This window comes from Pelodiscus sinensis, chromosome 5, assembly GCF_049634645.1.
Source record: "Pelodiscus sinensis isolate JC-2024 chromosome 5, ASM4963464v1, whole genome shotgun sequence".
NCBI lineage: Eukaryota > Metazoa > Chordata > Testudines > Trionychidae > Pelodiscus > Pelodiscus sinensis.
Genome location: NC_134715.1, coordinates 49,542,334 through 49,568,067, shown reverse-complemented (window position 1 = coordinate 49,568,067; position 25,734 = coordinate 49,542,334).

The following is a 25,734-nucleotide window of genomic DNA, read 5'->3' as shown; positions in this document are numbered from 1 at the left end:
TTTGCCTTTCTAATCTGGCCCCTGCATTCCCGTGTTGCTTGCCTATATTCATCCTTTGTTAGTTGTCCTAGTTTCCATTATGACACTATGACATTATGACACTATTTCAAAATAGCGCTGTTTCGAAATAACAGACACTGTTAAGATGCAGTTAATTGAAGAGAAAACCCTTCTCTTGAAATAACTGGTAAACCTCATTGTATGAGGAATAAGGGTTATTTCGAGAGGAGGGTTTTATCTCAAAATAACCGCATATTAACAGCATCTGTTATTTCAAAATAGCACCATAATGTGAGTATTCAAATGAAGCGTGGAATATTTGAATTCCAGCTTCATTTGCAATTTCGAATGTCTTAATTTGCATCCCTCTCTCAAAAGAGGGTGCATGTATAGACATACCCTAACTCAGCTATCTCTCTGAAGCTTCTCCACAAAATAACCTTCTTCCTGTCCATAGTCAGTTTCCCTTTGCTCTGCGGGTATCTTGGAAGCATTTGGGCTTGAGGACTCTTGGGGCATGTCTAGACTACATGGCTTCATCATGGAGGTTTACTGGGGAGGTCGACAAATGCCTTTGATGTCGACCTTGGAGCATCCAGACTACAGCGCTGTGCCACCACAAAGCTGATAGGCACAGTGCAGCAGCCATTTTAATTTAAATGAAGTAGCGATTATATAGCTCACAGCTTCATTTCCCTTTGCCGAGTAAACAAATCTACATGGCTTTGTCGATGGAGCTATGTAGTCTAGATGTGCCCTTAGTGTGATCTCTGTGTAATGAACTGCATTCTGCTGGTGCTCTTGGGGCATTCAAGCACAAGTAATCTTCTTGGTGAAAATCAAAAAATAAGTAGTTATTAACCACCTCTGCTATTTCCACATTTTCTGTTTGTTTTTTCCCCTTCTTTACTGAATGATGGTCCTACCCTGTCCTTGACTGTCTTCCTGTTTCTAATACATTTATACAATATTTTCTTATTGCCCTTTATATCTCTAGTAAATTTAAGTTCATTGTATGTCCTGGTCTTTCTCGTTGTGCTCCTACCTACTTGTGTTACTTATTTATATTCATCCTTTGTAATTTAACCTAGTTTCCACTTTTGTAGGATTTCTTTTTGATTTTTAGATCATTTAAAATCACCTGGTTAAATCAGGATATTCTCTTACCACACTTCCTGTCTTCCATACACAGTGGTATCGTTTCTTTTGTCCCCTTAAATAAAGACTCTTAAGAAAACTTCCCAACCATCTTCAATTTTTTTTCCTCTTAGATTTGCTTCCTGGGGGGAACTTACCAACCAACTCCCTGAATTTGCTAAAATCTGCCTTCTTGAAATCCATTGCCTTTATTTTGCTGTTCTCCCTTCTACCATTCCTTAAAATCACGAGCTCGTGATTTCATGATCACTTTCACCCAAGTAGCCTTCCACTTTCAAATTCTCAATTACTTCCTCGCTATTTGTCAAAATCAAATATAGGGGCCAGAAAGGGGGGGCCTTTAAGGATCATTGTAAACGGTTCTTAAATTATGAAGTATAAATATATTCAAATAATAAGTTAATGTTGTATAATTTTCATATTATTTTGCCATTCTTCTTCTATGGCAAAGGACTTAGGATGTGACCAAAGTACACTGAATTCAGTTCCAGGGCAATCTTTCTGTTGCTTCAGTGGGCTTTTGATCAGTCCCATTTTATATTTCAACCCTCTCCCCATAAATTAATAGCAATAATCCACCATAGGATCTTTTGTTGCCCATTCAAGCATCAAGAATAGGGCCACGATAAGGTGGGTGCATAATTGGCTGGATAACCGTAGTCAGAGAGTTGTTGTTAATGGTGCTAAATCCTGCTGGAAAGGGATAACAAGTGGAGTTCCGCAAGGGTCTGTTTTGGGACCCGTACTGTTCAATATCTTCATCAATGATGTAGATATTGGGATAGAGAGTACGCTTATTAAGTTTGCAGATGATACCAAACTGGGTGGGGTTGCAACTTCTTTGGAGGATAGGGACATAATTCAAAATGACCTTAGCAAGTTAGAGAAATGGTCAGAGGTAAATAGGATGAAGTTTAATAAAGAGAAATGCAAAGTGCTCCACTTAGGAAGGAACAATCAGTTTGATACATATAAGATGGGAAGCGACTGTCTAGGAAGGAGCATGGCAGAAAGGGATCTAGGGGTCATAGTGGACCACAAGTTGAATATGAGTCAACAGTGTGATGCTGTTGCAAAAAAAGCAAATATGATTCTAGGTTGTATCAACAGGTGTGTTGTAAGCAAAACTCGTGAAGTCATTCTGCCGCTCTACTCTGCACTACTTAGGCCTCAGCTGGAGTACTGTGTCCAGTTCTGGGCGCCACATTTCAAGAAAGATGTGGAGAAATTGGAAAGGGTGCCGAGAAGAGCGACAAGAATGATTAAAGGCCTAGAGAACATGACCTATGAAGCCAGGCTTCATGAACTGGGCTTGTTTAGTTTGGAAAAAAGAAGATCAAGGGGGGACATGATAGCGGTTTTCAAATATCTAAAAGGGTGTCACAAGGAGGAAGGCGAAAATTTGTTCCTCTTGGTTTCTGAGGACAGGACAAGGAGTAATGGGCTTAAAGTGCAGCAGGGGAGGTTTAGATTGGACATTAGGAAAAAATTCCTAACTGTCAGGGTGGTCAAATATTGGAATAAATTGCCAAGGGAGGTGGTGGAATCTCCCTTTCTGGAGATATTTAAGAACAGGTTAGATGGACATCTGTCAGGGATGGTGTAGACTGAGCTTGGTCCTGCCTTGAGGATGGGGGGCTGGACTCGATGACCTCTCGAGGTCCCTTCCAGTCCTATGATTCTATGATTCTATGTACAATGATAGCCTCCCAAGTGAGTGAATTCTTGATGTATATGCTTGATTATAAAATTTCTAAAGAAATAAAATTCTCCTTCAATATACAGGGAGTTTTCCCTGTATGTAAATTATAGTACTAGGCCCTTTATCTATTATTATTTATTTTGTAAGTCAACCACAGCAATATTCAGTGTCTTAATGTGGTACACGCTAAGGATATAAAGGAGTGGTTAACTCTTAAGCATGACTCACTCATTTCCATCCGCTCCCCTCATTTTTAAAGGGAAGCCAGCAGAAGAGGACACTCGCTGAATCCCTGATTCTGGGTTTTGGCACTCACTCCAGCTTCCCTTTAAAAATGCAGAGTGGCAGCAAGTGGGGGTGTGTGTGTTTGTTCTGAGAATCAGGAACAGGGATTCAGTCTGTGTCTTCCCTGACCAGCTTCCCTTTAAAAATGCAAAGCAGCAGTGGGAGGTTGTGCTGAGACCTGGCATGAGCACTGACTCTGCCCTCCCTTATCGACTAATTGAATAATCGATGGAAATTCCATCAACTACTTGATTAGGCAATTAACCACTACCTAACATCCCTAGTAGACACCAGTGACACAAACAAACAATAATCCTATGCTATGTGGAGTAGGCTGTGAAATAAGTATTTTGTTTAAAAAGTCTTTCAGCGAGTTTATAAAATAAAAGTGCAATGTTATGAAATGAGAATAGTTTCATAACATGAAACAACACATTACATGTGTGATAAGAACAAAAGAAAGGAATGTTGAGTAACAGGGCCTTTTTTACTCTTGCAATTTTGTATCTTCTAGCAGCAGATTTTAAAATAAAATAATTAAAAAATAAATGTCAAAATATTAAAATTATTACATTATCAAAAATTCATGAACAGATAAATCTAATATGGGCATAGAAAAAGGCAAAAAGTGAAGAAAGTAAGAAATCACACTGTTTCTTCACTGCACAAACATGGCTACTTTTGTTTAAGAATCAGTTCATAAAATTCATAAAAAATAAAACTTAATTTGGCAAGCCTCATTATTTGAATTTCTAAGATAGCTTAATAAGCATATTGCATTAAAGAACATCCTTCAGTAACTCTATATGAGTTTGTGAGTTATTAATGGCAGTATCATTCCTGGAGCAATCATAAATATTTAGAGCCCTGTACAGAGTTTAATTAGCTATAAATATAAATTATCCTGGGGTTCTTTGCTACTTAGAGATCTATATTCATCAACTATATCATATTATTTCTATTAAACTGTTATATAAATTTTCTCCTTCACTGCTATCTGCTCAAGAGTTATGCTTTCAATTATTTTAATTAGGTCTCTTTATTATGGAATATAGTATTAATAACACTTGTAACTTAAGCTATTTCAATACTGTATTGGACAGATTAGATGAATTACACTGAAAAGTGAGATCTTGGAGTCATTGTGAATAGTTCTCTGAAAACATCCACTCAGTGTGCAGCGGCAGTCAAAAAAGTATGCAGAATGTTAGTAATCATTTAAAGAGAGACAAGACAGAGGATATCTTCTTTCCTCTGTATAAAACCATTGTACGCTCACATTTTGAGTACTGTGTACAGATGTGGTCACCTTATCTCAAAAAAGACATATCAGCATTGGAAAATGTTCAGAAAAGTGCAACAAAAACGATTAGGGGTTTAGAACAGGTCCCATATTAAGGGAGATTAAAAAGACTTGGACTTTTCATCTTAGAAAAGATGAGACTAATGGGGATATGATAGAGGCGTATAAAATCATGACAGGTATGGAGAAAGTGAATAAGAAAAAGTTATTTCCTTGTTCCAATATCCTAAGAATTTGGGGTCACCAAATGAAATTAATAGGTAACAGGTTTAAAACAAACAAGGACACTTTTCTTCACACAGTGCACAGTCAGCCTGTGGAACTCCTTGACAGAGGATGTTATGAAGATATTATGAAGACCAGGACTTCAACTGGGTTCAAAAAAGAACTACAAAAATTCAAGGTCAGGTTCATCAATACTTATTAGCAGGGATTGCCACCGTTCGCCCACTGTGCGGTTCTGCGCTCTGCGCCAACTCTTCCAGAGTATATTACAATGCTTGTCGAGCCCTGCTTATTAACCAGAATGGGTAGGAATGGTGTCCCTAACCTTTGTTTGTCAGAGGCTGCAAATGGGTGGTAGGAGTGGGATCACTTGGTGATTACTGGTTCTGGTCAGTCCCTCTGGGACATCTGGCATTGGCCACAGTCAGCAGACAGGATACTGGGCTAGATGGACATTTGGTCTGAGCCAGTATGGCCATTCTTATGTACGTAATTAATACAACCCCTCATACCACAAAGTATATCTCATCTTTTTAATTCCATGTTACTAACATTCTCTCTGAAAGCATAAAAGTATTTTTGTTGTTATATTAAAATATTAGATCACTCAACATTTTCTTCGATTAATAATATTTCATAGGAAAATATTTAGTATATAATATGATGGTGGCAAAGTTAATGTAGGGCCCATTGATTTCAATAGATTTCAAATCAGCTCTGTATAGATTATTTTCTAGAAATTTGGTGTCAAAATCCGAGAACTGCTCCTTTCAGAATAAATGACAAAAATTACATTAACCACATTAGTAACACATATGGGCCATTTTTCTGAATTACAGTAAACTTCCGATAATCCGGCACCTTTAGGACCCAGGAGGTACTGGATTATCAGATATGCCGGACTATCAGAAGGGGGGGCTATGAAGGGTCTGGGGTAGGGTGGGGGGATGCTACCCCAGGCCCCCTCATAGCCCTCCCGATAGTCCGGCTCTGCCCCAGGAGTCCCTGATTCAGCCACTGCTGGTCAGTTTCAGCAGTGGCTGAATCGGGGGCACCTGCAGCAGAGCAGCTGTGGTGCTGACGGGTTGGTCCCGCAGCGCCGCTCCTCGGTGCTACTGGACCAACCCAGCAGCACCCCAGGTGTCCCCAAGTCAGCTGCTGCTGAAACTTATCAGTGGCTGAATCCAGAAAGCCAGAGGCAGAGCTGCTCTGCCCTGGGCTTCCTGGAGTCAGCCCTGGTCAGTTTCAGCAGCGGCTGAATCTGGATGCCTGGGATAGAGCAGCTGGGGCGCTGCTGGGTTGGTCTGGTAGCGCCAAACCTCGGCGCTGCATGGACCAACCTAGCAGCACCCCAACTGCTCTATCCCTGGTGTACCCAAGTCAGCTGCTTCTGAAACTGACCAGCGGCTGATTCCAGGAAGCTGGGGCAGAGCAGCTCTGTTTCGGGCTTCCTGGAGTCAGCCGCTGGTCAATTTCAGCAGCGGCTGAATCCGGGACAGCTGGGGTGCTGCTGGGTTGGTCCCGCAGCCCTAAGGGGCAGCGCTACTGGACCTACCCGGCAGCACTCCAGCTGTTCTGCCCCTTGCTTCCCGGATTCAGCGCTGGTCAGTTTTAGCAGCAGCTGAATCGGGGAAGCTGGGGGCAGAGCAGCTCCAATGGTACAGCTGCCCATATCACTTCCGGGTTCCTGATGGTGCCAGACCATCAGGAGTGCCGGACCGTCAGATGCCGGACCATCGGAGTTTTACTGTACTATATTTTGAAAAATCTAATGAATAGAATTGTTGTGTTGTATACCTACGAATATCCTAAGATCAGTATAGAGTTCAGAAAATCATTAAAATGTAATGATTCAAGCCCTGATTAAGCCAGCTACAGATCAAACCTCCCTTGCCCAGCACCTTTGAGTTTGCCAGACAAGGGGAGGTCAAGGCTCCCTACCCAGGTGTAGGGCTCTGCTCCTGGCTAGGGCTATGTTCCCTGTCGCCTACCACTGCCTTCAACTCCCCACTCTGCCAGCCCTGGCTGGGGCTACATTCTCTGTCACCAACCACAGCCAGGGCTGTGCTCCGGACTGCCGGTCCTGCTGCCTCCAGCCCTGGCTGGGGCTGTGCTCCCCCACTATACCAGCTCTGACCAAGGCTGTGTTTTGCATTGCGCCAGCCCCAGCCAGAGCTGTGCTCCCCACCTCAGCAGCTTCAGTGGGGATGCACACAAGGCTGCTGGCCCCACTGCTTCTAGCCTCAGCTTGGGCTACGCTCTTTGCTGTCAACCCTGGCCAGGGCTGTGCTTCCAACCATGCCAGCCCCACTGAGGATTTGCTCCTCACCACCAGCCCAACTCGGGCTGCACTTCTGAAATTGGGCTGGCAGGGCTTTCTGGTCCAGAAATGCCAGACCACAGACTCCCAGGTTTTAGAGGTCCCATGGCCAAAGGAAATTGCTCTCCTGCCATATCCACAGGAGATTTCTGCCTTCACCATTGGTCTAGGGCCAAAGGAACTCTGTACATGCCCCATTCAGTTATTTAAACGTGTATACATTTAAATGCATGAAAGCATTCCTAATTCATATATTTTGTTCTGTGCAATATCTTTGTCTAAATGAATAGCTCCTTTACTTTGGATGATTCTTCTTCTTTAGGTAAATGACTGCTATCTTAGTTTTTGAGAAACAATCTCAAATCCTTAAAATACTTCAGTGTTTTATGTCAGCAAAATAGAAATGTCAATGCTTGCATAAAAAAGGATGACAAAAGGACTCATGGGGTTCTGAAACAGCTGCTGCCACAGGTTCCACCTTTTATCTGCTGATATACCAGGCTGAAATTTCACTAATGATTTTGTCAGTTTAGATTAGCAGTGTGATTGCATTATCTTGTTTGATATGGAGAGAAAATCAGAGAACTATCTACAAGATTTTACAGCAGAACTGAAGAATTTGTCTCAAATTATAACCCCAACGTATATTTCTTGCCAAATTAACATTTTCTAAGCAACTTGAGTCTCGAAAACTGTGTGAAAAGTTGGAAGGAAATTAGCAGCAAACCTGTAACAGCTGGTTTTGGAGAGGATGTAAATAATGAGAGTAAGGTGAAGGTGCACAAGTAATGAGTGAGATAATAGACAGCCGTATGCCAATGAGCTATACATTTCAAACAACACAATCTTCCTTTTTTTTATTTTTTAAAGGAAACTATTGAAGAGGGAAAATCAGTCATTTCAGCTGGCAGTTTCAATATCTTCCCTTTGATACTCATGCACAATGCTTGCAATAATCTTTTATACATTTTTGTGCTAATATTTCAAAATGATTGAAATTTTCAAAACTTTTAATTGCTACAAAGTTAGTAGAGCTAATGTAGGTGTCTGGGAGGTCAGAGAAGGGGAGCTTTAAGATGAGGAAGGCCTGGACAGAGTTTTAATTTCCTCGACAGAAAGAAAATAAAGTATTATGGAGAAAGAAACGGAACATATGGAGTAATCTTGCATGTGCCCAGTGAGAGACATGAAAGGCTTGGAGATGAACCTGTTTGATAGCTATGATCAGTGCTTTTTTTTTATTTTTTTAAAAAAAGTTCCAGTACTCCAGGGGAGAAGTTGTTGAGCTCTGACTGGAGGGGCTGGTACTGCATCTGGTGGTGCCGTTACTGAGTACTGGGCAGTACCATTACAAAAAAAAACCACTGGCTATGATGGTGGTATCACAAACAGTTACAGACTAATGGTCAGCAGTGTTTTTCAAGAAAGATCCAAGTCTCACATTTTTAGAGTGTTTCTAGGAAATCTAGTCATCAGATGAATATTGATATCCAGAGCAACTCCTATAATATCCCCACTTCTGATCATAAATGCAGGAAGCATGTCTGGAGTGCTCCTGTATGCCATGGTGGCAGCCAGCATAGATTGGCTCAGATTTAAAGTTTCTCTGATTTTAAACCAGTCCCTAAAAATGTTCAATTTCAGAGAGGTCTTATAGCTCTCTCTGGATTCATATCAAGTGATGATCACACAGTCCAGATAATCAGACCCACAACTTCAACTTTGAACCTTTTAAATTTAAGTTAACTGACACATACCGAGGATGCCAGGATCAATGTTCCTTCTAATCTTTTTCCATCTATGTGCAGAATAATTTTATATGCCCTAATGAATGTTCATGTGTACCACCAATAGAAACAAAAAACCTAGTCGTGGCCACTCTACTAATCAGCGGGGTGGCACTGGAATTTCTCCTGAGTGGCCGTACAAGCACCCAGCTTACAAGAAACACTGGCCAGAACCAGTTTGAGAGATGCATGTGGAGAGGCAGACTTGTAAGTCGTCTGTTTACAGTTGGCAGCCGAAACTGTCTGAGCAAAGTACGTACAGAGAAAACGGAATAGCTAAAAGTGGAGGCTTAGCCAACATTTATTGCATTTTTGTTACTTACAGAGCTAAAATACTCCACAATTGTTTCCCCATCAATCCTATAAATCATCTGATCTTTTCTGTGAGACATCTCACTGTAGCAGGAACAATTGTTGTTCAACGCATCTTTGAAGTAGTCATCTGATGACCTTGAACTAGAAAAGATTTATGAGTATCAACTGCATGTTCCTTGATCTATTTATGCATAGTGATTGTGCGTAATCTGAAAGAACCCTTGGGACATGGAATGGACAAGAATGCATTCTTCAGTTTACTTTTCTCATCATGAAGTTAATCAGTGAGCTGTAACAGAGAAAGAGAGAGGACAGGCATTTGAGAGAGAAAATCCATTTACACAAATTTGGCTTAATGCCAAATGATTTAACATAGCAATAAGATCTTTTAAAAGAGGTCCTGTAGCAAAAACAATAGATTTTCCATTTTATTATTACATGAAGAGAAGAACTTACAGGAATATTCACATAAATTAAATTAGAAAGCCAGTGAGAAAATTATCTAACTAGGAACAAAAAATATTGCTTTCTTTGTTTACCATAGAACTGAGCGTATATTTATGGAAATTACTTCTGTCTTCCAGTCTTACAGTCTTTCACAGAAAATGACATTAAACAAAAAGGCAAACTAAATAATTATTTCATACAGATCTGTGACTTTTCCACAAATGAAGACATCACAGTTTGGGGCAACTAAACCTCTTCCATGATCCAGCAGGGCACCTATGTTTGCGCTTCTGACTCCCGCTCACTATCTCTCTTAAGCAGAGACCTGCATATTTCTGCTTCCTGACTGTTTATTCCAGGCTTCATGATGCTCTGCCTATATTGTGTTATTGCCAACCACCCAGACTGCCGAAACAGGCCAGTCTTTGCTTACTCTTCAAAGGCAATGAACTGCATAATTGTAAGCAGTTACAAGTTACCACATAAATGTTTATAACCATGTTTATCTAGATCATGAAAGCCACCTCTCATAGATAGCTGGCATTGACAAAGAAATCCATTACCAGCTCAGATGTGCTAGCTGAGCTTTTGGTCAACTGAGGAAAAAGGATGTTTGAACCCAGTGACAGCAGAATTAAAGCCAATCTTTTAAAGACACTGGAAAATTATCATCAATGCAGCATGTGTAAGATTCTTCAAATTAAATGGACTGAAATACAATAACATCAGGGTCATCTTGCAGGATGATATTGTTGAGCATGGAAGACAATGATTTCATCAACATCCCTGGGGCAGGTCATGTTGTTCAAATGCCTGATTCCAGACTGCCAAAACACGTTTTCTATTCTCAGCTCAGCCAACATGTTAAAGAAGGGCAAAAAAAGTTAATGTCCTTAATGCCAATATAAGGAAATGAAACATTGACATCAGCTCGTGGGAAAGGACAGTGTAGAGCCAACAATAGTGGAGGACTTGCCAGATGCAGGAAATACTTGGAACCTGATTTAACAGAAAAATGGGAGCAACAGAAAAAACATGTTCCATGGCTCATACCATTATCTCAGCTTTACCTACGCTGTTCAGAAATACATGTCTGCAATGTGGCAGAGTATGTAGCACTAGAATTGGCCTCATCAGTTGGCCCACAGGTAACTTTAAATGGACACTCCATGAAAGGCAATCATCCTCAACTTTAGGGAGCACCATTGATGATGAATTGCTAGCTATTAAGAGTTACCATACAACTCTTTGCAAGCAAGTATATTTATTAATAAAGTGTAAGCATCACAGAAAATGTTTAAAACACAAAGGGTATGTCTAGACTACAGGGTTTAAAAAAAAAAAAAAAACTTCACCTGCGTCTTGACCGCCGTCACATTCTTTTGAAATTAAATCAAAAGAACATGGCAGTTTTTTCAATAGCAGTAAGACTCATTTTACGAAGAAAGGCCTTTTTTTCAAAAGAGCTCTTTTGAGAAAAGGTGCTCTTGAAGCAAACAGGGCTTTTTCGAAAGAGAGCGTCCAGGTTGCCTGGGTGCTCTTTCAAAAAAGTGGATCGCTTTTTAGAAAGTCATGTGGCTGTCTAGACGATCCCTTTCTAAAGGGGCTTATAGTCTAAATGTACTGAAAGAGAACTTATAGACCTGCTAATGAGCTTATTAGAGATCACACACCCCGACTCCAGCAGGGGCTATGGTAGGAGTTAGTCCTTCAAACCCCAACTAGGTTTTTTTTCCTGTGGTTACTATTTCATAATAGCTATAATGCAGAACATAAATATGTAACTTGGGGCTTTAATCTCCAGATTTGAGGAATAGGTAATCGGCAGACAACCATCCCTTCTTCATGGTGCACTTCTTGATGTCAGGAGGTGTATATTTGCATTTGCCTGCCCCTAGATGTTTCCTATTTAAACCACTTCACATTGTACACAAATCCATTCTTTTCTTGTCCATTGTTGAAGATAGTCATTTTAATATAGTGTACTATAAACATACTTAAATGTAATTCAGTAATGTTTTTCAAGGATATTGCAGAGAGTTACCCTATTTGCTACAGTCCATGTAATAAAACACTGGAAAAATCCAAAGATGTTAAATATTTCCTTTCTCTATTTTTTCCTTATAAAAGGTGGGGATTATTTAATATGAATTTCTGCAACTGTGCTGAATGAAACATAAGTCTTTGTCATCCACACCCATTTTTTGGGAGAGGAGGGAAAGCATGCAATTACTGGCTTTCTGTTAAAATACTTGTACCCTAATTCCCTTTACTTCACAAGATATGGGTGGTCAGGGGGTTGTAACACTGGACTTGAACTAAGATGGGTTCAATTAATGGCTCAGCTTTAAACTTTTTGTGCGGGATAGTCTCTTAAACTATAGTAAACCTTATTTCCCCATATGTAAAACAACAACAATATTTCAATGCTTTGCAGTCCAGTCTTTCACTCTATCTATTGATTTTTAAAAATGCTTTTTGTTTGATTAGATTGTTCATAAAGCCTAGTATCTATGTATCCATACTCTTACCAAGTTTGGTATTAATTGAACAGTTTATCTGTATGGGTTCTTATATTGTCTCCCATTACTATTACCTATCTGGGAAGGAATAGTGGACACAGTTCTGTGCACAAGAAAGCAAAAAGCTCATTGGTACAGACCTTCCCGTATATAGTGTGTGCAGATCACATACACTGAATCTTGCAAGGTCTAGGCAGCTGTAATACAAGCCTGTATAGACTTAGACAGTACACCTGGCCTAGATACCGAACACAGGTGACATAGACACAAATATGGAAACTGATGGAAGCTACAGCTATAGTATGCAAACATGACTGGAGCAGAATATGGTATGTTCTTGTTGTGTTGCCTTTGCTTGGCTGAGCCAAAGCTCACTGAAGGCATTGGAAGGACTTCAAGTAGGCTTTAAAGGGGCTTATTACAGAGATATTGTGCCATTAAAGATTTCCAGTTAAAACCATTAGAATTGAGTTCTATGAAAATACATTCTTTCCAAAGCATCTGAATAGTTTTTAATAGCCTGTCATCACATTCCTCCTTTTATCACAGATATATTTTCTTCTATATGTAAATTTACAGTCTTTTTTATGCACACTACACGTAAGCAAGTGCTGAAAATTCATGTTAAAACTTGACTCAGTTAGCTGACACTTTCACATTTTTACATTATATTCCAGAAGTGAAATACCCAATTCATAAGATCCCTGGGAATACATTAGATAGATTGATTGGAAGATGTGAATGCTATTAACTGACATTTTTTAGAAATGATATAACTTGTCATTTAGAACATTCCATCCCTTAAATAATCTTTGTTTTATTTACATGCATTTTTTATGGGAAATTGGCTATAAAACATATGTTCGCTTATTAAGAAAGTGAAATGATTCAAATTTTAACATCTGATTTTATTGAAAACAGGGGCTAGACTAATTACAAAAATTTACATTTAATATAATTTAAGAGCAAAGAAAAGATTCACGTCACCTTGATGGAAAGAACATTAAGACATCCTGATAAAATTTAACCTTGGAATTATCATGCCAGTATTAATCAATCAGACCTCATCCTTATTTTAGTTTATGGCAATCAAAAAGGAAATTGAAACAGACTCATTTATGTTACATCTGTGCTCTCTTTTCATTTTAATTATTTTATTACTTCTTTTGCCAAGATTAATTTTAAATACACACACACATGAAACATTTGAGTAAAATAGAAACAACAGAAATAGGCTAATACATATATAATTTTGACCTATAGCCTCTTTTATGCAATTTAAATCTTAGTTTTCAAATTAATGGTAATTTATCTGAAAAAAAGAAACACGTTATATATGCCAACAATGCCTTTTCTGCTAATCAAAGGAAAGTAGGCATTTATTAAAATTGGTGTTCCTGATTGAACATCTTTATTTCAATGTGTATGAAGATCTGAGTCTGAATATCTTGGTATTTATATAGTCTTGTGTTTTTACAGTGCATCTAATAGGTACACATTTAAATCAGTAAGGTGACAGGTATGAATTACATGCCCATCATGTTTTTTTTATTTCATTCATATCTTTTTTGTATCAATTCTTCTTTTAAATGAGAAAATCGCATGCTGTTCCCTGAGGACCATAACAGATATTTGTACTGAATCTGGAGCCTAGATGAAACTTGTCTTCTGTGAATTATGATACAAAAGCTGACCTCATCTTAGAGACCAAACCTCTTTAAAGCAGTTTGCAAATCTGAAAGACTTCCTAAGAATATCAGAAGATTTGAATGATGGAAGCCATGGATTTCCCTCTTCCCCACACAACATAGGTTTCCCTATACAATAAATGGTAAGAATTAGGGGCCAAAAGGAAGTTTTCATAGAAGCAGGTGGACTGAGAGAGGATTTGCCTTGGTTAGCCATTAGGAAATGCTGAAGGGAGGACTGTGATCCTCAACTTAGTTAAATTATATCTACAGGCTGGAGGGAGATGCCTCTTTCCAGTCAGGATTCACAGTCAGGAACCCTTGAGTTAGGCAAGTAAGCCAAATGAAACTTTTTTCCTAGGGAAAAAAATGATTGTGGTTCCCTTTTCTCCTCTTATTAGATCACTCACCCAGTGTAGGAAAACCTTGATTCATATTCCAACTCAGGCCTGCTGCCTCATGGGTGAATGGCTTAATTACTGGACAATGGGGTATCTTTCTGTCTTTCCTTCTGGATCAGAGAGAGATTCTGTAATGTAGGATCAAGTTCTTGGCATCTCCATGACAAAGTGAACATTTCAAACCAGGATGCCAACACCCTAATACTGTGACCACTGTGTTCTTGGTTGTGGAAGAAACCATTAACAACATCATCACCTCCTTGTTTTTCATGGGGATGTGCTCTAAGCATCTTCTGTGCGTATATACAGGACTGGGTCCTTCAGGGGAGAGGATTTAGATGCGAGTTAAACACCATGCTGATTGGTGAGGTAATGACTGGTGCAGCTGTGCACATGCCTGAATTTTGGCACCATCTAAAATTTTCCTGTAGAAATGCAGACATTTTCAGGTTTATGTGATAACTGAGTAGGGACTTTGATAATCTATGTTTTTATTTAGTTGCCTAAACTTGGCAATGAGGTAATTAAGTCCCCTTGTGAATTCTACAATGGAGTTGTAGATTGTGTCAAACCTGAAACTCTAAGGGCAGCTCAACTGGAATCAAAGCACTATCACTACAGTAAGTTCATAAATTTAAAAAAAATCACAATACTTTAGTCTTCCTTTAGCAGTATAGATTAAAAATCGAGTTAACTGATCTTTCTGGTGATTTTTCCATTTTGAATAAATATAATATATTTGAACTAATCTCCAATATTGAATTTTGTAAAATAATTATTGTATTAAATAACAATAATACTGGAATGACTACCTAACCACAACTGACATGGAGGTAATTTAATTTACTCCATAACGCTTTGTCACGCTGATGAATATACTGCAACTTTACTAGCTAAAATAGAGTACTGGGACTTAAAAATGTCTAATTCTTAATGGCAGATGAAGTGCTTCTGTAGATACCTGAAAAAATTCATTTCTCAGTGATAATCTGTGTATGTCCTATTCTATTATGATGAAATTAAACATATCAACCTCTCTATAATAGTGTCCTTCCTTGGGACTTATCATTGGGATCTCAAATCTAGTGTTGGCTGATATATGCCATTCTCTGTACATTTTTTTTTCATTTTCTGTACAAATGTTGATACCTCTTTCTAACTAACGGTGCTTAAACTTTTGCATGTCATTGTTCTGCAGTGATAACTAATGGTATTTTTATTTATCACAAACTATGAAAAATGTAAAATAGACACATTGCTTTATCTGGTTTAGAGAAAGGACCAAGTGGTTTTTAGTGTGGAGAATTATATTTCATGTTCAGATCAACAGAAAAAAAAATCATAAAACAGATAATACAAAGAAAGATGGATGAAAGTGATCGTGACTGAAATAGTGCCTTACCAATCGGACAGGATTGGTTCTTTCCACAGGAAAAAACGTAGACATCAGGAAGTAGTTGAGACTGGATCACCTAGCACATTGTCTATGTTGAGAAGAAAATAATTGGGAAAATGGCAATGGGTAAATAAGTATAAAAAGAAGAGTAGAAGCAGTAACTTAGCCAGCCTTCAGGTAGCATACCACACTGCTGTGTGAATGATTCAACTTTATTTTTTGAACTACATATCTAAGTTTTCAGGATAGCAGAGATTATATGTGTTAAGGAAGTCATCCTCACAATATCTGAAGAAACAAAACAAAACCGTGCTTTATAGTGCACAACTATTTCAGTTTCAGCATAGCAGGGACAAGATTTAAAGAGTGGAATGATAGATATTGGGTTGAAGATGATGAGGGATAAAAGTGGGAAAATGCAGTTTGAAAACAATGACACTCTAGCATGAGTTTTGTTAGAGAAAACAGTCTTTCTTGGATGCTGAGAATATGGAGATGGAAAATGGGGGCAGGAGACATGGTAAATGTGACTTGTTTGGTATCACCAGAGATACATACAGGAACCTATTACATTTAGTTTGCTTTCAGTGCTGTCATTTCATTATAACGGGGGGTGAGGGAGAGGAGATAAGGCCATCTCTGGCTTGCCCCTGAGACTCTGGGCTTCCCATCAGCATTGGGGAGCTTGCACTGGTGCTCCAGCCCTCCTGTTGCCCCACCATGCATTTCTGATATACCATGTGGCTGGAGTGCACAAAATCAACTGCTTTCCCCCCTCAGGCTCTGGGGTACAATGGAATGTGGGGATCATCTCTCCTCTGTCAGGAGTCATTTCAGTGAGGGGAGTAGGGTTTTTGCACTTTTCTCTTGTGTGCATCCCGGACTGATTTTTGTGCTTCAGTGGTCCCTGACCCAAAAAGGTTCCCCACGCCTGCATTATACGAAGGATAATATTTTTTCCATTGTTATGCCAGGAATGGCCTGATAAATATGTCCTCTTGTAGTTCCTATAACATTGACAGCCCTGTTTGCAGAAATCTTGTTCCTTAGATCTTGCTAAAGTCCCTCAGAGTATTCCCTAACTAAAGTTATTATGGCTGACAGACCTCCAGATCACTGTCCGTAGTTTTTGTACCTGAGTTGAGCCTTAATTCTAAGGCTTTTAAGTCTTTCTCTTTAAATAAAACTGGATATTCCTAATCCACATCAGGTGTTCTCACTTGAGATACTTCATGCTGCTGAAAGGTTGCTCTTTGAAGGGAAAACTTGCATTTCTGATATACCAGTTGCCTAGGGGAAAAAATCAACTTTTGCCTTTAAATAAAGATTGTTCCTAGTTTGAGAGAAAAAACTACTACATAAAAACATTGGCATCACAAGAGAAAACAAAGCTCAATTTCTAGTGATGGACAAAGTACAAATTTTGGTAAAGTTGACCATAAGTTTTTATTTGCCTGACAGAGCACACTGGCAAAGAAGAATAGGATAGCATTTGGGTGATTCCATTACAGCATGTTTTCCACATAGAATTTTAAGTTCTGGAAATTACTCCTATTTGTTTAATTTTGTTTACTCCCAGATCATGGTACATAGGCCATCTGTGAATTTTGCCTGAAAAGGCAAAAGATAGGGTATATTTGTGCTGACATATGAAACAGACTTGAATCTTTTTGTGTGATGTTTATCAACTAAATGTTGTATATTTATTTTCAGCAAATTATATCCATGTGCCCAGAGACCTGTGTGATTGATGCACATTGACATTGCAAACAGAAATTGAAAAATAAGTGACCTGAAATCACACTCTTCCTAGTATTCATCGAGCATTTGCCTGGCATTATTTTTCATAGGAAGTCAATGTGATTTATTGATGTGATTTTTTTTTTCAGTGTTGTGAATATGAGATTCTGTTCTCTAAATAGTAGGTCCTTAAAATATCAGTTCAGTATTGAAGATTTTTGTTTCGTTGAAGCAGGGCAAATATTGCAGAAATTTCTCATAGTTAGTGATCTACTTACATATGTAACCCTTCTTCCAGCTAGCAGCAGCCAGGGCTGGGTTCAATATCTAGGGGTTCCTCTCCATCCTTGCATCACAGAACTGGCTTGGGCCCCCACACAGTAACCTGGGAAATTCCCAGAACACCCTGGACACCTCTGAGAGGCAATGCTTTCCCAAGAGCAAGCACAGAGTCTAAGTGTAGAAAAGAATATTTTATTGAAAGGGGAGAGAAGTAACATGGCATTAATATTGGAAAATGCCACAAACAGAGTTCATAGAAAAATACCACAGAGTTTGTAAGCAAAACCACAAGTAAATGTCCCAGCTCAAGTAGATTGTACAATGTTCTTTTCCTCTCAAACTCTCAAGTCCATCAATGTAAATGTCCCCTTCATATGCCCAACCCTTTTCTGCACCCCACCCACAATTGTTGCCCTTGGTCAGGGCAGATTAGAGTTCAGAGGTGATCTATAGTTAACCTCCCATCCTATGGGAAGTGGGGGTGAGGGATAGGAGGCATCTCACCCATTCTGCTGGTCACTCACTATCCACCCTCTCTCTAGTCTCTTGTGCTGCTCTTCAGGCCATTTATCACCCTCACTGATGTTGCTCTTCTGGCTGCTCCTCACACCATCCCTCACTGCTGCCACTCTACTGGCCACTTCTCACATCTTTCCGTTGTCAACTTGCTGGTTGCTTATCACATCTGCTGCTGCTTTGTGGTGGATATGGCTCTCAGCCAAACCTAGTGATTTCAGCTCTTAGCCCAAAGCATAGTCTAGCCACAAGAGATTCCAGCACCCACTGGAGTAAATTTACATACAAAGGAGACTCCTTATGGAGCCTTTCTTTAACTCTATCATTGAAACAGTGGGGAGAAACAGGATGAATCAGTCTTACAGCTCATGCATCCAGGACATGCAATCTGCTGACTCACTTCCTTCCTAAGCTTAATCTACAGGGCTCTGGAAGAGCAGCCTGTGTCCATCCAAGAGTATTTACATTGACGGGTTTTCTCTTTTAACTGAGTTAAAAACTGTCTGACTTTTCTGCATTGTGCATTCCCAAGCATTGGTGGCCATATCTTACAATTCCTGCATTTGTTGTTTAACATAGTTTGTGACCCCCACAACAGCCAAATTTGGTTACAATGGGTAAAACCACCTTCTAACAGTTGAATAGCAAGCAGGTCTAAGCAACCTGGGTGACGAGCATTTACTTAACCATGCCCAGGATTTCTTTCCCATTCCAGCATGCACTGTATTTACATAACTATTGAATACCTATTAGGTCTAGGCAAACTCAGTGAACATAGCCACACCCAGAATTATTTTCCCATTACAGCTGGCTGAAAATGGAAGCATTAATTTAGACCCTCCTTACATCTAAACTCATTCACTTGGACAGTGCTTGCAGAAGACATCATAGTGAAATCCACAAAAAATTACAGTGGTTAAAAGGACGGAAAATGAACTTCTATTCTAAAACTATTATAAATGTTAATTATAAATATAATTCAACATGGTGATGAGCTGGCAGCAAAAGATTGATATAAAAAAGTTCCTACCTTATAATGATGCCTGGCTCACTGATGTACTATGTAATCTCAAGCCACATCTGTGCATGAATTTTCATAGACGCGGTGTTCATTCAGAAGATTGTAGGGAAAGGCAGAAGAGAGACTCAGGAGGCAAACAGGTTGAGAATTTGAGAGGAAAAGATACACCTCTTTCTTGTGTCAGCAAAAGCAGTTTCATTGTTCCTCTTATCTTGACATGGTGGAGCAACGAAGTCAAGTTCAGCCCTGATTTACACTAAAGACGATTTGGGCCCAGGGAGAATAAATCTTCAGGGGGGATGTCAAGGTAGTCTTCAATCTTTCTTTGATACTCTGCAAGGGATGGCCACAAATTGTACTTTATAAAAGTTAGCTTCTTTCTGAAACTTTTTGACATAAGTTTCTCAAGTGCTATCCTCACTAATAATAGAGGAAAATAGAAAATCTGTAAAGTTTGAGCTGCAAAGCAATTTAAGCAGTATTCACAAGCAATCAATATTGTGCAGAAAGTAAGTAGGGGCTTTGTCAGCATCAGAGTTTCTTATATGTCATTGTTTACTTTAATGAAATAGAGACTATTTAAAAAAAAATTGATTGTTTTTTTTACACTGGGTGCCTAGGATGAGGTTTCTTAATCCCCATTATGCAAATCCATATTAAGCTCTTTAATAGATGTCTGTTTTCGGAGATGCTTAGCTGTTGATGGTTCCATCCAAAGTCAGTTAATTACAGATAAAGATCCACAATAGTGTTGAAAGCAAGATGGCGCAACCCTATGGTTATAGTATAAGAGTAGCTTGGACATGCTTTCAAAGCATGTTAATGAATGTGGCCTCATATCACTTATCGCTTCTCTTTGACAGATGGTTGAACTGAGGCACAATGAAATGATTTGTCCAAGGATTAGAGGAAATTGATGGTATAACTGTTGATAAATCCCAGATATCCCAATTCCCAGTCCTAAACAGCTTGAACCTCCCTGGTCCAGCACCCTTGAGACCTGACCAGTCCCATACAAGGGAATTTGCCAGACCAAGGGAGGCTGCTAGCTGTTGCTTCTGGCCCCTGGTCATGGGGCTCTCCAGCTTCTTCCCCTGAGCACTCCCCTCATCCCCACTCTTTCACCACCCTCCCTCCCTGAGCTTGATACTACAAATGACACACTGCAGAAGCTGTGGGAGGGCAGGGGAGGCGTTGCTGAGAATGGGATGTCTGGCTTTTCCTGTGAATGTTCTATCCCAAGAGCACCCATGAGGATGCTGGGCCATGGATGTAGCCAGATGAGAGAAGTCCGGATTATAGAGGTTCAACCTGTACTTCACTTTAATATCTCATTTAAGTATTTGCATAAGTTACCAGATACTTAACATACAGTTATAAATTGCACACAAGGCAAGCAAACTTCTGCAAATTCATCATCAGTTTTGTGCAATTATTTTCTATGTTTACATTAGACGCAGAATGATTCTTTGTGCTGTTACAGAAATGTAAATGCAAACTGCAAGGGCATAATGATGATAAGACTTTAAATGTGTGTAGCTTACTTCTAGAGATCACAAAGTATTTTAAACATACAAATGTATTATTTGTCAGTTCTCTGTATGGAAGATACCTAAATTATATAGATGGGTAAATAAAGTAGAGAGAGGACTGATGATTTGCTCAAGATCACAGATGAAGTATGTAGCAAAGGTAGGAAGAGGACTGAGAATTGCTGACTCCCAATGCTGTATTTATTCTTCCTGTCCGGTAGATTGCAGAACATGAGAGGAGAGGGGAAAACACATACAGGGCTTTGAGCCTCAGTAGATATGTTGAGGGTTATGAATGTGGAAATCCCTAGTTGGTAACAAACTCAGTCAGTCTGCAGATATTACACAGGCACAGCTGATGAGCCTGTTGTTCTGTACTGTCTGAAAGAAGTTATAGTATACAATGGCAGTTATTTGTTTCCCCGGGTGAGAACGCAGCTACTTCTACTGCTTTTAGCTGATAGACTATTTTTTTAATTAATTTTTCTTACTGCCCTATTTTTTTCCTTTTCACTTTCTTCATTAAATTTAATTAACTTCACCAGCTTTACAAGTGTATTTGTAAATCAGCAAAAAGCACACTGGTTTGGAGAGCAGGATTTACTCAGCTTGAATATGAGTAGATTAGTAGTGAGTGCTCTCTATTTAAAATTTGAATTTTAAATTTAATGTGGGAAAGGAGGAAAAAAAGGAGAGCGAGGTAGAGAGTATATGTATAGGTGACTTTCCAAGCACACTAAGGAAATCAGGCCAGGGAGGCTTATGCTTCAAAGCATCCCAGAGCACTCAGGGAGAAATGTCAGCCTACATGTGATAGCAAAACAGATCAGCTTTGCAATGGCCAGATTCAGAATTGCTGAAGATGGAGAAGTTAGGCAAATGAGTTTGAGCTGAAATGGAATTTAAGCAGTATTCATGAGCAATCAATATTGAGCAGAAAGTAAATACTGTAGAGGTATTCTCAGCACCACCGTTCTTTGGATTTCATTGTTTACTTCAATGAAATAAAGAATCTTTTTCTAAATTGGTCCAGTTTTTGAGGTTTACCAGTTATTTCGGGAGAAGGGTTTTCTCTCAAAATAACCACGTCTGAACAGCGTCTGTTATTTTGAAATAGCTCTATTATGAAATAGTGCCATAACATGATTATGCAATTGAAGTGTCTGATATTTAAATCCTGGCTTCATTTGCAATTTCGAATGTCTTCATTTGCATCCCTCTCTCGAAAGAGGGTGCAAGTGTAGACATACCCATAGAGAAAAAAGAGAATCAAGAGAAGGAAGGAAATTGTTACCATTGAGGAGCACAATAGGGTCCTCTCTGTGCTTGCTAGGAAGTGAAGTGGCTGTATGTCGGGCTGGCTTCATCTAGTCCATGTCAGTAGGTCACATGATCCATTAGTATGTTGATTTCTGGAATGCAAGATTTTAAAATGTTTTACTGTTCTGGCAGTCCCAGCAAGGCTGACTGCACTAGTCACAGCAAAACAGAATTATAAATATGGGCGACCATGATACAAAGTTGTGAACTATACGCTCTTTGCTATTGGGTCTTCAATATACTATGTGTGTGAATATCTAGCACAATTGATTCCAACCTGGTTGGTCTCTAAATGATGCCACAATATAAATGTTTAATAACCACATTATGATGCGAAAAAAGAGCTACTAGCACAACTACCAGCGCCATTATTCATAAAACCAGGTGAGCTTTCACTCCTAACATTTAAAGTGGGAACTGTTTCAGGAATCAGGACTGAGAATGATCTTGGTCAGTCCTTCAAATGCCTTTGGGACCAAACTACTAAAGACTGGATATACCTGTTTCCCTTTTCTTTGAAGACTGCCCAACTGAAATGGCAAAATACTCCACTGAAGTATTGGTACGGTTTGAAATAGTTCAATTATGTTCAAATAATGTCTGATTTTTTTGCTTGTTTTCTCATTTTTCAAAAGTGCTAAACAACCTTCAGCTGATGTTGATTCTAGTCAGGATTATTCTGTGTACAGCACTTTTGAAAATCATTTATTTAAATTTACCTAATTATGAGTTTTAGTAGCCCAACTTTAGGTACTTATTTTTTAAAATCTTGGCCACACTACGTAAAAATGCATTTACCTCTCAAACTTTTAATTTCAGCAAACGGAAAATCCTCTAATAAAGGTGTTGCCCAAATTTAAAATTAGTATTTATATAATATAATCTCTGGGAAAGGACCTTGGACAACATACACAGTGCTAAAACAGCCATAAGAAAAATCACTACTTGCATCAGGACAGCAGTATTTGAACTATTATCATTGTAAAACCACAGTTTCCATGTAGTTCCTCAAATGTCATTGTGCAGCTGTGGATTGTATGGAAAAGCATAACAATATGCATACAATCCTTAGGAAAAAAAACCCAAAATGCATATTTTCTTTGTAATCTTAATAGAGCACATCTTTACAAAACATCAGGGAGTGTATTTTCACAATGTGTTTTACAGAAGCTACATTTTCCATTCATTATTTTGTAACTTAAGTTTCTTTCAACATCCTACATAAAAGTGAAGGGCTTTTTGTTTTTGTATTAATTGCTGTCTTTGTGATAAAGAGCTTTTTTACTCCTGTGGCTGATAAAATAATCAACATTAAGGGTGCATATGATAATATTCCCACAGGGTTCACTTCAAAGACAATAAATAAAGCAGATTTTCATAAGCATGAAGAATTGGTTTAAAACTATATAGTGCGTTTTTTATAAATACTTCTGAAGATTGCATTAAAGTGCAATTAGCAAACAAAATAGCATGTCCTTTTACATTAAAATAATTTTTTTAATCGTCAGAGCACACCTAATTTTTGTTTGTTTGTTTTTATCAGCATGTCATAATGAAACATTTTTGAGTGTTCTTAGTCAAAGATATTGCTGTCTGTATATTTTGATACTTCGTTGAACATTCAGAAAAGCTAATGTTTTTTTTTTTTAAGGTCAGTAGGCCATAAAATGCACTTGGTCTAACACAGAGAATGCCTATTTCTGACAGTGAAAGCTTTTTGATGGATTGAGATCACAAGAAATCCAATCCCAAAATACTTATTCAACCAAAACCATTGCTTTGCAGACTACAATGTACACTTCAGACGTGTTTAGCAAACACCATAACATAATACGTAAAACAGTTTCTTCATACATATGAAATCATAGAATCAGGAGAACACTGAGTCCAACCTCTTGTCCAAAACAGGACCAAACTTCCTCAATTATAGTCTTATACAGTCTTTTCTTACTTATGGAAGTGAATGGGAGTTTTGATAGACTAAATAGTATTAGGGATTATTATACAGTGACTCACATTCCCTTTGAACCTTAGATGAAATTGCCAGTAGTATCAGTAACAGAATAATTATTTACCACTCCTTCCATTTTCCTGCCATCTGCAAACTTTATCAGTGATGATGTTAGGTTTTCCTTAACCTCACAAAGATGTTTAGTAGTATACGTCCAACAACCAATCCTTGCCAGCCTCCATTAGAAACATGCCCACTTGTAAACCATTCACCAGTTACTACTTAAGACCTATCACTTAGCCAATTTTTAATTCATTTAATGTATGCCATGCTAACTTTGTTTCTACTTTTTTTAGTCAAAATGTGAGGTATAAGTCAAATGTGTTACTGAAATTTGAGTACATTGCATCAGTTCTATTACCATTATCAACCACACTTGTATTCTCATTTTAAAAAAACCTAGTTACTTGACAGCATCTATTTTACATAAACTCTTAGATGCAACTAATCTGGACCTTCTGGTTTGAAAATGTCTAAATGCAATAGATTCTCCTTAACATCCTCCAGAAATGCTATTGGAATGGAGAATGTGTTGTCTTCTACGAATAATGTGATGGCTTTATTTGCTTTTCCGCAGTACAGAAGAGAAATAATTATTGAACAGTTGTACCTCTTCTACATTATTATTCAAAATTCTACTATTTCCACTTTTAATGGACCAATATCATTGTCAGGGCTCTTCCCTGCCCCCTTATTGTCCTTAACTCTGCTGACCATAGATCTCTCTTTATGTCCCTTTACCACCCTTATACATTTTTACAATTCCATTTCTTCCATATGTTACATATTATTTTCTATGTTTATTTTCATGGCTTTCCTCACATCCCCTCTAATTCAAATTGTTTTATTTTTTTAACAAGCCCAGTTACCTTATTTAATTGCTAAATTGTACCTTTTGGGGCAATTAGTATAGTGTTTTAAAATTATTCCAAATGATCATTCACATCCTTTACATAAAATCTTTCCTCCCAGATAATAAGCAGATAAAATACTAGTTACCAAAGACCTGTTAGAATAGCTATTGCAATACCAATGACAAGTTAATATGCCAAGTAATAAATTATGTTAATATTATAATTTAAAAATAGTAAAGTAATATAAAACTAAATATAAAATTTAAAATATATAAAGTCAAAATTAAATTGTAATGTTTGAATTAATCTAAAACAAAAAAGATCATAACATTCATGTTATAGAAAATTTAAAATTTTCATTCTTATTGAGAACTAAAATATACCAAATTATATCTGGGAACATCATATAAATTAGATTAAAATATTAAAACCTTGACTTTCCTGTAGAATGGAAACTGAATTTTGATCTACTCTAGCTTGCAATTAGAGGACTTCTAAGTGCAATATAAAGAACAAACTGCTTTTGGGGTAAGTCAGTTTCAGAAGAATTTCAAAGTGGAAAGGGAAAGTCTTTACCAAATGTCTAGTCCTATGGAATCAGGAAGAATACTTGTTTGAATAACTTCTCATCAAGTCAGGGTAAGGGCTTACTATCTGCATAAGAGTAATTTATCTTGCATTCTATGATTATTTTATCAGTAAAATGAAATCAACAAGAAGGCCACAAAATACTCAGTCTGATTTTTAATTAAAATATTTCTCTATTAGTATCAATATAGTATGAGTATGTCTACACTGTACACTCTTTATAGCAACTTATACAGTACAATTCCCTAGCAGGCATAAATAGCAGTGTAGACAGTGAGGCACTGCTTAGGTGGATAGAGAAAAGACATGCCTTGAATACTT